Raw genomic sequence first — 14719 nt, 5'->3', positions numbered from 1 at the left:
TCAATTATCATTTCACGATCCATCCTTACCCTCAATTCTATTCCAGGGAGATGAAATTATATCATTTTAGCATTAGAAAGAACCACCGTGGTCATCTCGCCCAGTGATATGTCAATGCCAAAGACATGTAAACTAGGAAGCAGGATATAATGAAACCACGAGGACCAGTGAAAGCAAAGAGGAGTTTCAGGCATTAGTGATTAGGCAATGCATAAATCACTGGAGAATTCAGAGCATAGAAGTACTGAGGATAAAATGAGTTGGCAACTGTATGATCATTGAAAAACAGTAGTGACAAAGTGTTATATTTATTAAACATTTATTAAATGTTTTTACTTATGAAAATACATTTTTAAATAAGCTGTATATAATCTAAAATATTGTCAAAGACAAGCCTATGATAATAGTACCAATATAGCTGTTTTTTTTAAAATATGTAAGAATCTGTATTTTTTGTGAAAACCCTTAAGGATTCTTCATGCCATGTATGGTCTCCGTTGTGCCACCCAAAATGAAATACTTTGGAACAATTTTCAGGATCTGCCAAAAGATGGGGAACTTTGCTAAAACACATACTAGATTTCACCTGATAATCACTTTTGGTGAATTTAGAAAGGCTGATCAAATGCTGCAAAAGTCGTTGGATGAAGTGTTTTGAGACAGCCTAAAAGACTGAAAAATAAAAGATCCTCCTATAGAAAACCAATCAGGGTCTTTTAGAGGAAATGAAATGAAATTTGAATTTATGTTAATAAGCTAGTGTTTGGGGCATGATCTATTTCTTTCTATCAACAGTGTTAACAGAGACAAGAAAACAGAGGTAAGAGTGACTACTTTGAAAGGATTTAAAATGATTGTGTTTTTTTTTCTAAACTGAAACAAAATACATGTAAACTAAACAACAAAAGTAGTATTCAAAAAAATACATATGGATATCAGAACGAGAAAATGAAAGCATGTGTATGAATCTAAAGAAAAAGATTCACAAACAAGTTAAGTCCAAAAGTAATTTCTGGACAATTTTCTATCCATTAGTAACAGGGTATACTTTTTTTCTGAAGGAATATTTGAACACAATCAGCAATTATCTGAACAGCAAACCACTAATTTTGCTTTTTTTTTATAATACCTAAGTATTGGAACACTGAAAAAAAGAACAAAGTAAGAAATAATACATGGAACTAGATACTGTATTAAGAAGTGGTGTAAATTATGCTATACATGACCACAATGTGTGTATACGATGTTTTCTGTGTTAATACTTCTAACATGATACATCAAATTCATGGTTTATTTCAGAATTACAGTTTCTATAGTATCAGCCAACTGAAGTTTCTTGCAATTCAATTTAAGAAAAGAACTAAAAACTAACATAAGAAAGCTAATATAATTTAATGTTATTAACAAATGATATTAAATGTCAATTATTTGAAAAACAATTATTGCTGTAACCAAATATACTCAACGGAATAAATATATACTAATTTATTAAGTCCGTATATGTTTGTTATATTGTTAATTCAAAAGTTGTTGAGCCTTCTACAGAATACCCAGTCACATACAATAATAATGAAATTCAGTCATTTTGGATATTTTGCCAACTGTTGTTTATCTTTTATAATTTTGCTAACTTTCACTAATTTAAAAAGACTTTATACTCTCTTACATTTTGTCATTGTGAAGTAGTCAAAGTAGTAGGGAGGAACATATTATATTTAACAGTTTCTTAGTTGGTTTGTACACACACACACACAGAGTATGTGGGCCGCCATTCTTCCTTCTGGCTTTGCAAATTTTCTAGGCAGTACATTTTAATTTTTTTCAGTCTGGACTCTTCCTTGCAGACCCAGACCCTAGCTTCCTGTTTGACATCTCTACTTGAATGTCTCACATATACCTCAAAATTAATATATATTAAAATATATATATAGATAACATCCCAAATTTGTCAATATATCCCTAGATTTATATCTCAGTATAATGTACTTGTAGTCACTTGCTTATCAATGTCATCTTGAGATCAATCTCAATATATCCAATCTTTCATTTGTATGGATTCGACGTCAAGATATATTTTAACACTCTTCTATTTCTGCTGCTATTACCTTAATCCAAGCCATGATCATATTTTAAAACATATGTTTTAATTTCTAATTCAGTAAATATTGAGAGGTATGATCCACATAACAAAAGCTCGTGGGGGTCAATATTAAAAACCAAAATATTTGAATATCTGCATTAGACTGTCAGTTCCATAAGTGTGGACATCACATGTTTTGCTCATCACTGTACCAATACTTAGCACAGTGCTTGGCACAAACTATTGAATGAGCGAGTGCATGATTGATGAATTTAGGAGGAGAACCAGCTTGCTAGAAGTTAGCTAAAGAGTGACCAAATAGGAAACGTCATCAGCATGGGTAAAAAACTTCTTCCAGAGGTTTCTCGACAAACTAAATGAGATAAACAGAAAGGATGTTAAGGAAGGAGGCAGGGCCAAGAGATTGTCTCAAGATGTGTGATTTTGCCCTGTTTAATTTGCATGTCCTCGTAGTTATGTGTGCAAGATCATGTTCTAGATGAATTCCTGTTGTTTCATGTGTCAGGATGGGTGTTCGCTGTGTTTGAAATTCTTTGATAGTCCTTTTCCAGATGTCTCCTTTTCCACACTTCTGATAATAAGTTCACAACATGTGGATGAAAGAATTTTGTAAGTCTGATTGCCTTTGGGATGTCTTCAAAGCACAGAATGTGCTTCTGGCTCCCTGTGTATTATGGCTACAAAGAAAAGATACACCAGTTGGACAAGTTGAAATGTCAACCACAGTTTTAAGAGTCATAGATGAAAGAAAATTCCCTTCCTCTTGTTGGCAATAGGGAAGCAATAGCGACTACTTATATCACTTCACTAGAAAACACCAATGAGGAATGGTGCACAGTGTGAGACCCAAATGCCGCTGAGTGAGTATGTGTAAAGCTGAGAAGGAAGCCATCGCAAGCAGGTTCAGGGGGTGCAGTGCCATCCACTCTAGAAGTATGCTATATGTTTTAACTTGTGCTCTTCTCTAGGTGTTCTTTATCTGAATCTCTCTCTTCCCCATATTTTGATGTGGCTTTCCTGCTGCCTTCATGCCCTTTATGCTCAGTGCTGCCTGGCCATTCAGAACACATAGGGCTACCTCTCTTAGAGCTCCCACTTGCCAACGTAGAATTAGGAATGATCCTCTGGAATCATAGAAGAAAAAAGATTTGAAGATGAAAAGTAAAATCCATGGTATAAATTTAATAAGCATACTGAATGTAAAATAAATGATGGACTTAAAAAATGGGTATGTGGAAATTTAGTGTGATAAGGACTGCAATGTTTAGCCTGAAAAAATGTATGCCCTTTTCATCCAGATAAATGAATTCACAAGATGTTGTGGGCCAAATGGTGGCCTTCAAATCGATATGCATGCCCTAATCCCTGGAACCTGTGGATATTACCTTATGTAACAAAACAGTAAATATTACCTTATATGGCAAAATATATGATGACGTAAGGAGGTGCTTATCTTGGATTATCCTGGTGGGCTCTAAATGAATCACATGCATTCTCATAAGAGAGAGTTTTGAGATAGAAACACAAAGGAGAAGATAGAAGAGGAAAAAACAATGTGATCATAGAGGCAGAGATTGGAGTGATGCAACCACAAGCCAAGGAATGCCTGCAGCTACCAGAAGCTGGAAGAAGCCAGGGACAAATTATCTTCACGATCTCTACAGATCTTCTGACTGCGTAAGAATGAATTTCTATTCTTTTAAGCCTCCCAATTTGTGGAAATTTGGTATGGTAGCCCCAGGAACGTAGTATACAAGGTATATATTAGAGACACATTACTTCTGTGTTCTTCAGATTTAATTTATATATGTATGTATGTATATATATATATATGCATGTACATATATAATGATGTATGTAATGGTTGCTACACTCTAATTAGACTTAATAGGAAATTAAATTGAAAAAATTCAGAACCACGATTATATGGCACCTATGAGTAAGGACTTCACAATGATTATGTGCTACAGCTCTCTCCTACAGACACACACATTTGTAGCATGTGAGATGCTGAAGTTGACAACAAGTGAGTGTTTCTAATGTTTCTAGTGTTGATTACACTTATGGAGACATTAAAACTCCTTTCACAAAATAAATATGCCTTTGCAGCAGAAGGCACCAGCATCCAATGAATGTGTAAGTGGAATGTGATCACAATCATTGTACTGTAAACATCTGTTTGCATTTCCCAGGATCTTGCCATGATTCTTACATTTTGCCTAATTCGTCACTACACTATCTGTCGGTAGATTGATCACTGGTGGTTGGATTATTGGGTAAGTGGTGCTTATGTTTATTATCATGTGCATAACAATACCTTAAAATTATATTTAATGTGAATTAATTTTTAGGTGACAGTGGGTGTCCCAGAGGCCCCATTTGTTTACAAGCAGTGGGAACCACCATAGAATAAAGATGTAATTGTGTAATTAGCAATGTACAAACATCCCCAGAAATGAGACTTCAAATTTGATTCTAAGCCTTTCAAGATGGAAAAAGACTCCATTTGGTATATTTGAAAGAACACACCCCTCAAGTCTTGCAACCTTTACATCTGGTAATGAGACAATAAGATGCTGGCTGAGAAAGTATTCATCTGAACCATTGCAGGGCCCTGAGCAATGTCAAGGCTCAGGTTTCGCAAGTCCTGAGTTGTTGAGCAGGTACTGTTGTCCACAGGAACCAGTCTTGGACCTATACATCACAGATACTGTGAGCAAGAATCATGAGCTCCACCTCGATTTGATCTGTTGAAGCAGTCTTTCGTTCTTTGGTAGTACGTTTTTTAAATTAAAAAAAAAAAATAGATCTAACACTAAAAATAAAACAACTGATTATTATGCTAAAATTTCAGGTTATTTTAATTCAAATATGAAATTTGATTTAATGACCAAATTAGTTTTAATCAGACTAAAACTCCTATGCTATTGTATAAATTGCAATCATAATCTGTTTACAATCTAAGAATCTCTGCACCTTTTGATCTGATAGTCTTAAAGTCTGTATGTCTTCATGGACATAATTAAAAATTTATCTAAAATAACTTAATTTTGAATATCTATTTCAATATGACAACATTTGAAGCTAAGATTCTATATGCTGCTACACCACATAATTTATGTAGCGATGTTGTTAAAACTGACACATATTAAAACTGACTCAAAAGTATATACACACACGTTTGAGCATTATACCAAATGATTATACTTAGCCATTGATTTACCTGTGGTTACAATACCTACTCACAACCAGCATTAAATCCCATAACCCTAAATATTCCTTAGGATGTCAAGTAACAGAAATAGTTTTCAAACATAATTATAAAGTAAAAAGAGATGGTTATGAACAAACATGCAACACATTTATTTAAAACACCGTTGAACTAAGTAATAGTAGGTGATTTTTTGTCTATTTACAATAATTTATAACCAGGCCTTATTTTCTATTCTGCACTCTTTTCCATTAGCAACAATATCAAAATGACATTTTCCTTGAAAACACTATGACTAAATTCTGATTTTGAGTGCCTTTCTCTACTAGTACCACACCACCATCAACACAGTTCTATCGCTTCAATGAGGGTTTGTTCTGATGGCCAGTATTCCAATATTCCCATATTCCCATAACCTCCCAGAACTATGGCCAAACCCATCCAATTCCAGCTCTTCACATCAGCCCAGCCAAGTATACCTGTCTTCTTTTCCTCCCCAAAGAGTGCTTTATCTCTGGATCTAAGACTGAGCTAATCATGACAAAAGGACAGTCTTGCTGAAAAACTGAGATTCGTAGTCCTAGAAATAATAAGGGAAAATCCATATACTTTCTCCCAAGGGTGGGAGGAACTGACACAGACTGGGCTCCCTGTGAACACCTGATGGGCAGAATCTTCACGCGCATTTTCTCACTAGGGATTAAGACACAAAGGGGAAATGGATCAGATGTTTGAGATCATATTTCTTTCCCTAGAACAACCAAATTATTCTCAGCCATTCGATGATGAAGACTACCAGTTAGTCCCTTTCTAGGAACAGAAGGAGTATATCTTGAGAGAATGGTAGGCATGTACAAGGTTTTTGTGTGGATGATGGCAGTCCCCGAGAAATGATCCATTAGGTGCATCACAGCACCGTGAAGCCTGGATTGTACAGAGAAGTTGGGACAAAGTAGGATATTTCTTTTTGCATCTGAAGTTGACAAGTAGTACCACATTGTGAAGGAAAAGAAGTCTTTGTTGGGGATGTTTCATGGATTCTCTGGGAAGGGACAAATCCTAAAGAATCGGTCCTCCAGGGCACTCTGGGCATTGTCACTTGAGAAAAGTTGCTGCAATGTTAGGTATGTGAGTAGGAAAAAAGTTGAGGAGTGAGGTGTCACCAATGTTGAGAGCATTCAGGAGGCAGTGTGTCCAGATTGTCATCCCAGTTTCTGCAGTCGTCTACTGAATGATCGTAGATAAGTAATTTTCTGCTCATTGCTTCAGTGTCCTCAGTTGTAAACCTGAACTTGAGTGATAATGTCAGAATTTACCTTCTACATGCATTGTAAAGATTTGTTGACATTTTGTATGTGTCAAATATTTAGCACAGTGCCTAACACATAGGAAGCAGTCAGTAATCATTAAATAATAGTTTGTTTTTACTGTTCTATTTAAGCCAGAAAAAGAAGTTGGGAGAAATGTAGTGCAGGGTCAGTGATGTGATTCAGGTTCCTCACAGTGGTACATGGAAGTTTATTTTGTTATGAGATGGAGAGGGTTTCAATGCTATTCTATCTCCCCAATAGTTGGCATGAACTTTGAAGTTAGAACTTTGAACTTTTCTGTCAGTGCTTGTATATCTGGGTCTCATTACTGAACTGTTTTAAGAGTCAATTACCTCTTCTGTTAAATAAAGTATGTTACGCAAGTCCCAAACACACAGTAGGGATTCAGTATAGTTGATTTTCCTCATTTCTTTCTCTCTACTTTGTACTTACACTGAAAAAGAAAAGGTAACAGCAAGTGACAAAAACCACAATAGACTCTTAGAAATAGAAAAAATACCTGTGCTTGGACCAATCTACATTCTAAATAGCTATAACTTTTCCTCAGCCTCTGAGTAAATTGTGGCTCCTGAGGGAGCAGCCTAGGCTACTTAAGGTTAATCACTGGCGATTAAAGTTAATTGTTATCAATTCCTTTGTCAAAAGCTGCTCAATTGGAGTTTTCCATACATAATAATCAGTTACAACAGCTTCAACCTGAAAGAATTTCGTATAGTCTTCCCCATAATCTATCACAATATATCAAACAGTAAAAATGGACCTCATATTATCACACTTATCATCTAGGTACCTATGGAATTTCTCAAATGTGAAAATGCATCAAAATTACTTGGAGAGGTTGTTAAACACAGATTCCTAGGCCTCAATCTCAAATTTTCTGATTCTACAGGTCTGGGGTGAGTCCAGCAAACTTTCGTTTCCCACAGGTTTCCAGGTGCTACTGAGTCTATGGTCTCTAGAAAAGAAAACTGAGTTTTTCCTCGGGGGCATTTGTAAGGAAGAAAGGCTGATAAGCAAATGTGTATTCTGAGGGCTCTAACTTGACTAAAATTGACAACCCTTTTTGTTCTCACCAAGCCTTTGCTGGCCCCACACATTCCTACCCACACAGCCAAGTCTCACCTACAGTGCTTTCAGCCCTTTCCCTATTTCCACATCACTTACAAGACTGCTTCTTTGCTCATCAAAGAATATGCAAAATATATAGTCAAAAGTCATCTCTAAAGCAGAGAAATCTCTGGCACCTCTCTTCTCTCCTGGACAGCTCATTGTGGAAAAATGCTCCCTTCTTCTCTTGTAGGTTCTTTGGCTGGCCTAATAATTAAATTGACATTAGACAGGTTAACAGGAGAAAAAACAAATTTAATTACATATGTATGAGAGGCCCACAAAGACATGAAACTCAAAGGCAGGCAGGCAACGGAGGCTTCTATACCAACCTGAGCTAAGAAGAAAGAGATAGAAGCCTGGGGCTTCAAAAGGGAGGAAGACTAGTCACAGGAAGGTAAGAAGAACAAATGTATGGTAAACAAACATTGGCTTTGCCATGCCCATAAGTCTGCCTGATATCACTAGTTATCTCTGGTCATAGCTCTCTTTCCAGTATGAGCCTCCCATCTAAATTGTTTTAGGCAGTTAAGGGCGAGGTGAAAATCTCTTCCTCAGTTTGCTGAGTCTTGATTGTCTTTGACTCAAAATAATCCACACGCCAAAGTGGCACATTTTGGGATGACATATTCGGCCCCTCTTCAGTTTCAGGGGTCCCTTTGTTTTCCCCTGCACCTTAAACTTTTTACCGGATCCCCCTCTGATCCGGTAGCTTTAAATAGGGATGTTTTGCAGAGAATAAGGAGTGCCCACAATGGCCTTAATGTTCCCCTTAGTTTAACTAGATTTTAGATAGGTTTCATCCTGACTATAGGCTTCTATAACCTCCAGTTAGAACATTTACTTTCAAAATATGCAATTGTAAACTCTCTCTCTTCCCCTTTGAGATGTGAATCTTATACAAACCAAAAATGTTGTTTTCAAGGACCTGAGAGCCATCCCTTCAAAATGCAATCATGAGGAAAGATTGTGCCCCAATCTCTCAGTCATTGTGGGAAGGCAGAAACCTAACTCTGATAAGGGTACGTTAGCAAACACAGATGGCTTAATCACTTTTAATTTTTCAGCCAATCATGACACTTGTGAGTCATAGGCACACTACTAAACACACTGGGCAATATGTATAATCAGGACCATTTTTGGCAAACTGGGATTTCAGGACACCCTGTGTAACACCAATCATGAAGATATTTGCAGTAATTGGAGATTAGAGGGCAAACATTTAGTTTCTATCTTTAATAGTGCACCTAAGAGAGAGAGAGAGAGAGAGAGAGAGAGAGAGAGACAGAGACAGAGACAGAGACACACAGAGAGAGACAGAGAGACAGAGAGACAAAGAGAGAGAGAGAGAGAGGACAGACAAGAAGAGTGTAAAATCAGGTGTCATTTCAGGATGAAGTCGGCATCACAAGGGCATTTTATGCATGCACCTCTGAGAGACAGACCCACAGCTTCAATCCTTTAGCAAGCAAAATTCCTCCTGGACTTTCTTGGCCCCACCCCTACATCCTTTACATTCAATCGCAGTCCCTCTGACCTATGATTTTTTTAATGCTGGAGGAGGAGTGGAGGGCAGCATTAGGAAAGGCAGTCTAGCCCCAGGCAAAAACATATAAAAGTACAAAAAAAAAATCTAAAAGAATGACCATCTCATATTGTCAGGTTTAATTTCCTGCTAGCTTATCTTTGAGCATTACTTAAATGGAGTCTCCTTTTCTGAACCTGAATCATATTACAGAAATCTCTTTTCTATTACCTCAGCCCAGAAATACCCTAACCTGGAGGTGGGGAAAGGGGTTACCACCACCGCTTCTTTCCACTTTCGTTTAGACTCTCCTTTGACTCACCAAAGTGGTTAAAACAGCATGGTTCAGGCTCCATGTTCTCCCACAGTATGTGCAAATACAAATTCATTAATTTTATTTTAACCCATACCGAATTATGAATGCAACTGTATATATGGTTTTGTGTTCTTATTCAATGATACTGTCTTACCAAGAACAGATCATTCAAACTGGATGACACTTCAGCCATTTTTCCCAGTTCTGATAATTGGCAAAAGACACTGAGAATCAGCACCTCTGAATAAAAGGCTGATATTCTTTCCTAGAAAGCTAGTGGGACGCCCCCTCAGTCAGTCAGGCTTTCATAAATCACAGAAGCCACTACAAGTAGGGGAATATATAGTGTGAAGCTGGGCAAAAGTGCTACTGTCACTAAACCAGGAAAACATTCCTGAGTATAGAGAAGGGCTGAGCACCAAGCCTGGTAATCTAAGGGCCACAGAATTATAAACATATAGTAGGCAAGCAAGTAGTTGAGAACAAATGCCAGAGGCCCAGATATTCTGCATAGTTAACTGTATGGGGACCTCTGCCCAAACCATGAAGATAACCTACTGCTTTTAAAGGACCAGAGTATATAGCAAAAAACATGGCCTACTAAAATAATTGAACATTTTCCCATTTCTTTCCTTCAGTATAAAGTCCACAAGCTTCTTAGCCAAGCACACAAGTCCAAAATGTCCTAACTTACACAAAACTTCCTAGAGAATTTGGCTTTCCACATGCATTCACTAGGTACTCTGGGAATGTTGATCTGCTCACAAGGTTTTGAAAATACTATTTTTTTTTATTGCTTTATGATCTGCCTATACAAAGCCATAGTTTACCTCCACTGATCTGAAAACTTGCAATAGCTAAAGCACTATTCTATTACCAAACCCCAAAATAGTTTGGCATATAGAACGTGCTTGATAAAATTAATTGACTGAATCAATAAATGTTGCTGTTTCTTCCTGCCCTGTGGATCCCCCTGATATCTCTTTCCTGAAGCCTAAATGGTCAAGTCCATAGGTATTTCTTTTTTGATCGAGACCTCTATTATAGACTTCATTCCATAACATCATGATCACTATCTGCATGGTTATCTTCTTTCCTGGATGTGGGAGATTTTGGATGGAGGGAGAATGGCTCCTTTATAATCCTGGCACCAAGCACATAACTGATCTATACAAGGTATTTTGTCAATATTCACACACAAAATTGATGTGAGTCCATGTTGCCTTAAAAAATCAAAATATAATCTAAATATGTAATATAAAAATGGAATGTATATGTATATTACTAAAATTAAAAATAAACTACAATTGTAAATAAAAATATAAAACATAAATTTATTAAAAATGAAAATATCTAAATAGGAGAGTCATAAACAACAAAAGTATCATTTAGCTATTTTCAAATGAATACTCACTGCAAAGAGGAGTCCTCTTAGAAAACAAATTCTAGGATTTTAATGACATAGAAATAAAGAACAATAAATGTATAATCAAGGGAAAGGTAAGTAGTAATTTAACATAAAATTCCTAAGAGAAAATCTGTAGTATTCAGAATTATTGTTAGAACTAAGTAGATTCATGTTTAACTTCTGTCTCCAACATACATTAGCTTTGTTTAGAAGCTGTTTACTTCAATTCTCTGAACTTCACTGTGTTCAGCTGCAAAATGGAATTAATGTTATCTGCCCTTGTGGATTGTTGTGAAAATGAAACAAAATAATGAGTCTATAGCATCTGACATACAAATAGGTGTCCAACAAATTTTAGACCCTGTCTGTATACCTGATACTGAAATTAACACATATATGAAGATGGTGACATTTTCAATGATTAATATTAAATAAAGAGTGATCAATAGATAAAATTGATGTTAACCAGCCAAGGAATATATTAAATGAAGAAACAGTTTTTGTCCCCAAACTTGATTCCAAATAGTTGTTTTCTAATCACAATTCAAAGATTTATTCTGTATTTGAAGCACAGTATTTCACCTCCTTTCCTTTATTTTCATCTCTTGGGGAATAATACTAATCAGTATCTACAAGTAAAGAGTTTCCTAAGTTTTAAATTTACCTACATATTATAGATCACAACTAAAGCACAATGTTTTAATTTCCATTTTTATATCATTAAGACTTAAGATGAGACTTTGATAAGAAAAGCAGATCAGGAATCCTAGACATTGGGACATTGTACTTTATTAATTTGGAACAAGTTCTTACAAAGATTTGTCCCTTTTGCCCCCCATTGAAACAATCTACATTGATTGCAACTCTTTTTTTTTTTTTTTCCTCCCTTGCCTTCCTGCTGTGCATACTGGTCCTAAAGAAGTGAACATTAGATGCAACATCTCATCAAGAGAAGGCTGAGAATGTATCATAGATAATTATCTTTCTTTTGGAGAGATGAATTCTGATCCTTCTTCTAGGTCACATGTAAATATGACATTTGAGATTTTTATAAATAGAAGCAATGATCCAAAACAATGCAAAAACGAAGCATAATAAGAACCTGGTGGTGAGAAACCAAAAGGGAATTATTATTGTGATTATTTAGTAAACCAAATTTAGACTGGGAGTGACACTCAAGATATATCCATTACCATATTTTTCATTAGCTACTTGCCATCCTAAGCAATATCACACTGCTATTCCATTGCTAATTTAACTTGAATAATATAAATTATTTTTATGTTCAATTTACTTATTTGATATGACAATTTAAAAGAAAAGTATACCTCTGAACTCAGTGTGAAAAATGGCATTAAATATGCCTATTACTGGTAAAGGCAAGGGTCTGTTTCAATCCCGCTGTCACCTCGGTGGTAGTTGTTACAATTATTGCTTTCCCAGGTTTTGCATTTTGCCTCTTGTTTAAATCAGTGCTGTTAAAAAAAAAAAAAAATCAGTTTATTCTGCACGTTTTTAAACCCAGTGCAAATTAGCGTTTCTGTTAAGAAAAATTTTTTTGAAAAATGTTGACATTATAAAATATATCAAATACCAGCTATAATTGATGTGATTATCTTTTTATAGGTATTTTAGTGCTCTGGAGAGTATTTTTATGTTAGAGTGAAGAGAATCAAAATGTCCACTTTTTAGATAGGTATTGAATTCCAAAACAAAGAATTATTGAGATATTAATTTAAATGTTCTGTGAAAAATTTGGATAGAAATTATATTTACCAGAAACATAATTTTGGAAGGAAGATTTCACCGTTTTTAGTATGTGAACTGGAAATAATTCAACAACCTTGAATATAATCAAACTTCCTTGGGAAATAAGTAGAGATTTATGAAAGTGAAAATTTTGCAGGTCAAACAGATTTATCCTGTGATGTTATAAATATGGTCCTGATAATGCTGTTATTTCATTTTAAAATCTCAATTTTCAAAAGACTGTATAAAAATGAATTTTTTTCATATAAATTAACATTTAGTTTCAGCTTAAAAGTAGCATGCCTCCAGTTAAATTTTATTTAGGAAAGAAGCATTTATTAGTTATCTTCTTTAAATGCAAAACCAGTTACAGAGGTGGCACATTCCTTCAACATCAGCTCAAAACCAAAATTATTTGTTTGGGGAAATATTCACAGAATCATAGCGGTTCACATTGAAAGCCACATTCAATTATAGTGGGTTTTATAGATACTATAAAATAGCTGTTTGAAAAAAAATATTGTTTAACTTTAGGTCTTCTAAAAGTCCCAAGATCTTAAATTACACTTTATATTTTATAACATTAAATAACATTTCCCATTCTTGGAGGCCCAAGGGTTGAACGTCATTTAAATGTGTTCAAGAAGAAAGCATTCCGTACTGTAGATGCCCTGACACATAAACAAAGGTCTTTAAAACTAATGCTTAAGGACAAGTGGTTCAATGAAAATGAATGTCTTATAATTGAAGGTCTGTATAGAACTACATGAAGTAGAATTTTAAATCAGCTTATTTAAGCTTTTAAATAAAAGAAAAATGTTTTCAACATTCTCTTTGTAGGTAACTCAAATAAACATGATACTTCAGTTTTATTAAAATAAAGTTATCATTTAAAATATTAGTAACAATTATGTTCATAGCCTAATTAGGAAAATATTAAGTAGAGTAGATAAATTCCAGAGCCTTGTCTCATATTTTCTTTAGCCAATTTTTATTATCAGAATAATTATATCCACTTTACATTAATACATATTGTCCATAGATTAAGATAGATACTGTTCATAAGGCAAAGCTAGATTCTGAGTGTGTTCTCCGAGGGAGTTCATACCAGATTTCAACACTTTTTTGATTGTAAGTAATAAAAGCAGTGTCTACTGTAGAGGAGTTTAAGGATGATATTTTTAAGGTTTGGGATCTTATTGCTAAATCTTTCAGTGTGGGATTGAATTGGAGATATTGGTCAATTTTTTTTTTTTTCATTTTAACAGTTTTTAACGAAAGCTGTGTATAAGATTACTTTATCCCTGCATCTTCTCAATTGTTTCTTCCTTATATTTGTCCTTTTCCTTTCCTACTTGGTGAGATTTGGCTTTCCGTTCAAGGATCTTTTTGCGGTCTTTGTCCAGCTTTAGTCTAGTGATAACCACGTTGCTGGGGTGAATGCCCACACGAACTGTCGTGCCATCAGCCTTCTCCCGCTGCTCTCGTTCAATGTAGATGACATCTTTCTTCCTGTAAACCTGGACTACTTCGCCAATTTGCTGCCCTTTGTAGTGTCCTCGGACAACCTGAACTTCATCATCCTTTCAGATGGGCATGGATCGAACGTTGTACTTCTGTCTCAGCTCTTTGGAAAGAGGAGAAGACATAATCTTCCTGCGGATGTGGGAAGGTGCATTGAAATGTCTTTTACGGTTCTTGCTCCGGTCAGAAGTCACAAAGGGATTGAACTGCATTTTGGCCGCTGGCGCTTCAGCGATGGCCGCCGGTCAATTTCTTAATATAATAGTTTAGGACTAGAAGATAGAAGAAAGCAAGGAGTGAATCCTGGTAATTAAATAGTTGTTTGATAGGCAAGTGGTTTTTGCCAATTGAGTGATCTATTCTCCTGAGAAGGGAGTTGGTTGAGCCTTTATTGGTTAGGTAAATGACTTTTTCTGAAGTTACACAAGAAAACAAAGTGATACATTG

General features: G+C 35.5%; 1 pseudogene across 1 annotated transcript; it reads right to left on the bottom strand.

Moving 5' to 3' along the window:
* Nucleotides 1-14046: 14046 nt before the first annotated feature.
* LOC308496001 (large ribosomal subunit protein uL24-like) lies at nucleotides 14047-14490 on the bottom strand (annotated as a pseudogene). Its single transcript has one exon. The product of its transcript is annotated as a large ribosomal subunit protein uL24-like (transcript).
* Nucleotides 14491-14719: the final 229 nt, after the last annotated feature.

Source organism: Rhinolophus hipposideros, assembly GCF_964194185.1.
Source record: "Rhinolophus hipposideros genome assembly, chromosome: 3".
Taxonomy (NCBI): domain Eukaryota; kingdom Metazoa; phylum Chordata; class Mammalia; order Chiroptera; family Rhinolophidae; genus Rhinolophus; species Rhinolophus hipposideros.
The sequence above is the reverse complement of the archived record's forward strand: the minus strand, read 5'-3'. Positions and strand labels throughout refer to the sequence as shown.